We start from the raw sequence: 5,084 nt of genomic DNA, 5'->3' as shown, positions 1-5,084 counted from the left end.
GAATCAATCATATGACCATGGCAATGCAGTGGAGCCAAAGAGTACAAAGCTAGTACGTGCCTCTAAAAAGGAAGAGGAAATATTTAGCAAAAAGCATGAATGATGCCCCTAAGGATTTTCAACTCTCTGGTAACACTTTCTGTAATTATCTTTCCTCTGTCAGATGACTCTGTCTCATCACTCTGATTTTTGTCCAAATCTTTAGAAAACTCATATTTGCTGATGCGATCTAAAACAGACTTGCCCTTATCATTCTCAGCTTACTTTGCTTTATTTTTTTCCTCACTTATTTCTTCCGTAAATAACACATTTGAATTTCTGCTTGTTTGCCTTACACATACACATATTACTTTTTAATGTGCAGAATACTGTATTTTCTGTCATGTTCATTGATTCATTGATATATTCCCAGTGACTAAGAGAGCATCTGGAACTCAGCTCCAAAAAATATATTTTCTGAATTAATGAAGAAATGAATGCATTCATCAGATTCATGTATAAGTGTATAGAGTACATAGCTCCCTATATATATTGAAACTTCAGTTCCATATATATATATATATATAGAGAGAGAGAGAGAGAGAGAGAGAGATGTTACAAGGATAAAAATTCAATTTTATACTACCTATTATATATAAAGAAAAAATTATTTTCTGAAGATTTATAAAACCACTCTGATTGTCCTCATGATGTTCCCTCTACTGCTTTTCTTGGAGCAAGGCAAAGATGAAGCTCAGTAACTCAGTTTAAAAAATTATCCACATTTAGTGTTATAGCTTTTTCAGAATTTGTCTAGCAAATTTTCTGGTCTCCACTGGAATACCCCTATAAAAAATTATCCACATCTAGGAAATCAAGATATCTTTTACATATTAATTTGTTTTCTTTGGGATAACTGTGTAACTTTCAAATTTCTCTTTCCTTCCCTCTCTTCCAAGATGGTGTTTAGATCTGTAGGGAAGGTTATGGCCTATGTAAGGCAGTAGATGGGTACCTGGGTCCTAATATCCTCTGCCTTCACTCTGGCCTCTACTATAGAATGGATGAATTGGTATGCTTCCTGAACTAATGTGCTCTGAAGGAAACCGAATCCTCTCTGGCTACTTGGGCTTAATGTGCTAATATCAGAGACCCTTCTATCAGCTGCTTCTCATCCCACTTGGACAGTGCATGTGTCTTTGGAAACATTTGCATATAATACCTTTCCTAGTGACTTTTGAGCTGCTCAGTAGTATAGGAGGGACTGATAACAAACCTGACATGCTCAGGCTCCATATCTATCTGGAGCCCCCTAGATGGCCCTCTGCCCAGCTTTCTTGAGGGGAGGGGTAGAAGTATCTATATTTGCGTTCTAACTCTTTACCTCACAATCTCCCTGGTTGGAATAAGTTGAGGCTTTTCTCCCTCATGAGCCTTCTTTCTTTCCTCTTCTCTAAGACCTTAAATGTCCCAACCTACCTATCATGTTGGAGGATGTGAGCTAGAGAAGAAATGACAGGTGTCTTCTTGTTATTGGTTTTGATTGTGAAGCTTTTGAATGACAAACTAGAGCTATATATTAACAGATTGGTCATCCAGATTTTTTATTTTTTATTTGAAGCACTATTCAAAGCATTACTGGATTTTCAAAAATCTGGCTATGTATAAAAAAAGTTGCATTCGTGGTTCTGAGCTAATTGACCTATGTCTTACTCAATAATTAACAAGAAGATCTTCCTTTTTCCAAAATAGAATCAACTTGGGAAGTTGCATCAGGAAGTTGGCTACCAAAGAGATCCTTCAACTAAAAATGCTTTGGTAATACGTTTCTTTTTGCTTATTTTTGGATTTCCAGTGAAGCAAGAATAGGAAAAATAACAAGGCACTTGGTATTATGTAAATATGTCCCTTAGCTAGAATGATCGGAGGAAAAAGTGAGCTTGAATAACATTAAAGCCAAATTATCCTTGGAATCTATGTCACCATGAAAAATGCAGGTAGCTCAAAAGTAACCAAGTCATCAGCAAAATCTGCAAACCTTACAAACATAGGAGTTTATGTTATGAGAAAGTGGTAATTTAAAATGTTTTTTGCCTTAACTTTACAAACACAGCCCAAATGTTGGAGAAAATAGCTAGAATTAGTATAAGGAACATTATAAATACTTACATCTCCCGTGGTCAGCCTAAAGTTGAGAAGTCTACTGTGGACTGAATTACTACGTGACATGCCTTTTCTAAGTAAGCACTGGCACAACAGATTTTCATGACTCCCCGTCTTCCTGTGTGTTTAGTCCACAGAGGATGTGATAAGTGTCATTGATCAAGCACAGGTAAAATAAATAGGGGTGTTCTTGTTCATTTTGCTTCAACAAATTGAGATGTGAGGAGGAATAAAAAGGCTTCATGAGACCCTATGGTGACTTTAATTGAGAGTCACTGGCTGACCCAAAGCAAAAGCTTAGTGTAAGCAGTTGAACACAATCTGAAAGCAAGCTGGAAACAATCCCCAGGCAGCTAACTCTGAAATTTGGAAGTCAAGTTCACTGAAACCATAGGATCTTTGTTTACAACAAGGAGCCATTTTGCCCCCTAGGTACTTTTGGATGTCACAACTCACAGGGCCAGGAGAGATGGGCTGCTTCTGTATCTAGAGGACAGAGACTAGAGATGCTATTTAATAGCTTAAAATACACAGGCAAGTCCCCATATTAAATTATCATTCAGCTCCAAAAGTAAATAAACCCTGTGAGCACAAGTTGTCCAGTTATGGTGGTGTATGAAAGAAGAAACTATATTTGCCACTTTATGGGCTTTAAGCAATACAATAATCTACTGACGATACAATGTAACTTTCCTTGGATTTTTGATAGAATAAATTAAAAAATATGAGAAAGGACACTCAGAAAACAACTAACTAGTAAACAGTTACCAAGAAAGCTATTACTGAAACAGAAGAATCAATGACTTGAATTATAGTTGGTAAATATTTCTATGGGAGTTATTTCTGAGTTACCTCTGTGTGCCACCTTACTGCAAACACACGCTCACCGATGCTCCAGCAAAGGTATTTGGTTTAGAAATTTTCTTCCTTAAACGTCTCTTTGGTGTCCCCCCGACGAACCTTTGTAAATCATGTGATCTGCTTTATTTTTTTAATTGACATAAGAGAAATGCTTATTTTCATGTTTATGTTACTCATAATTCAGTACAGTATTTTTTCCTTTTTTCTCCCCCTAACATATATCTTTTAATTTCTAATACTAGTGAAACTAGCTAAAAGTCTTTATGGGTATTTCATTCCTAATAAAGTAAAAAAAAAAAAAAATCTATGAGGTATATTGTGTGAAAAAGAATTTACTTTGATGGTTATCAAGAAGAGTGGATAGGCTCCGCGCCTGTGGCTCAAGCAACTAAGGCGCCAGCCACATACACCCAAGGTGGAAGGTTGGAATCCCCAGCCCGGGCCCGCCAAACAACAATGATGGCTGCAACCAAAAAATGGCCGGGCGCTGTGGCAGGCACCTGTAGTCCCAGCTACTTGGGAGGCTGAGGCAGGAGACTCGCTTGAGCCCAGGAGTTGGAGGTTGCTGTGAGCGTGATGCCATGGCACTCTACCCAGGGGGACAGCTTGAGGCTCCGTCTCAAAAAAAAAAAAAAGAAGAGTGGATAGAGAATCCATAATAAATGAATGCAGGAAGACCTGGGTTTATTCTTTCAAAATAAACATAGAAGGTAAAGTAGAATGGCAACGTGTTCTAGAGGAAGGATTTTAGACCCAAGATAGGTTAATACTTCTAAACAGTAGAGATGTTTAAAGGTGGCTAGAAGCTGTGCAGAGTAGATAAACATGGACTATCTCCATCTTTGTTTTTTACTTCCTCACACCAAGAGAAAATGAAAGGAATGGAGGAATAAATAACTGAGGCTGAGAAATTGGAAGCTGACCCACAACAGTAGCAGAAAGAATCCATGTGGTACCCACCTCCGCCTGGGACTCACAGAACTCTTTGAAATTTTTGAAGCAAAGTTAATACTAAACATAAATTACAAAGAATTCCAGTTGAGTTTCTGTTTAATTATGTAATTGTTTAAATAATAAAGGATTAGTTATAAAAATGTAATAAAGTTTCTTTTCAAGCCATTTAGGTTAATTTAAAATGGGATGCTTTCTTCTAAACCTTTTTCTTTTTTTTGTCCTAGTAAAGCTTACAGGAAAAAAAAAAAAAAGAAAACAGAAAAAAGGAGCCTAAAAAGCTAAAAAACAAACAAACACAAAAACAACTACAAAATAAGAGGGGGTCATGGACTTCTTGGCGTGGTCTCCTATGCTCCCAGCATTGTGCTGATGCGTTTTCCAGTTATGTAACTGGGGTCCCGCAGTTTGAGAGCCCCCTCTTTTTCTCTGCTCAGTGATGTGGTGCACAGGAAGCATATGAGGAAGGGTTCCAAAATGGGAAGGAAGGAAATACTTGTTTCTTCTGGTTTTCTTGCTGTGCCTGGCAGTAGGGTGTCAGCAATAGACAATTTGTTCTGGTTTCCATTCTTCTTCCCTGTGCTTCCAGAATCAGCTACACTGTGAGCTCTCAGTAGCACCAGTAACACCTGGCCAGTGTCTCCCGTCACAGACCTCAGTCCCACGTGACAGGGGCGTCCTCTGCATCCTGCATCTCGTAATCCCACCCTCTTTTCTGACTCAGAGCCTCTGAGGGGAGCCGCCGTTTCCTGGATTGCTGTTTCTGTGTTATTCCTGTGTTCCCTTTCCATTTGCTGAGTTCTCTGAGTTCTCATTCACGCCTTTGAAGACAATTCCTCACATGACATTTTCTTTGTTGTAATGACTGACAGGAATTTTTTCCTAATTATCTTCTTACCACTACCACTCTTTATGAGCTGTGCCCATTATGTAAATGAGCAAACCCACCTGGGTTCAGGAACTTGCTGTTTCATAGCTGCTGGGAGGCAAAATGAGAGTAAGATCCTGGATTTATAAGCCACAATTTTTGCTAAAACTTCAGGACAGTCAGAGACATAGGAGGAAAACCATGAGAGAAGAGTTGCCAAATTTAAAAAAAGTTTAAAGGATAATTTAAGAATACAACTATA

The 5,084-nt window shown here is 38.2% G+C and overlaps 1 non-coding gene across 1 annotated transcript; it reads left to right on the top strand.

Moving 5' to 3' along the window:
• The first annotated feature begins 765 nt into the window (after positions 1-765).
• LOC111725047 lies at positions 766-827 on the top strand. The gene has a single exon (XR_002773211.1). It is a non-coding gene; the product is annotated as a U7 small nuclear RNA (small nuclear RNA).
• Positions 828-5,084: the final 4,257 nt, after the last annotated feature.

The sequence above is a fragment of the Otolemur garnettii genome, unplaced genomic scaffold, assembly GCF_000181295.1.
Source record: "Otolemur garnettii isolate 467f Iridium unplaced genomic scaffold, OtoGar3 scaffold00030, whole genome shotgun sequence".
Lineage (NCBI taxonomy): Eukaryota > Metazoa > Chordata > Mammalia > Primates > Galagidae > Otolemur > Otolemur garnettii.
This window is presented reverse-complemented; position numbering and strand designations above follow the sequence as displayed.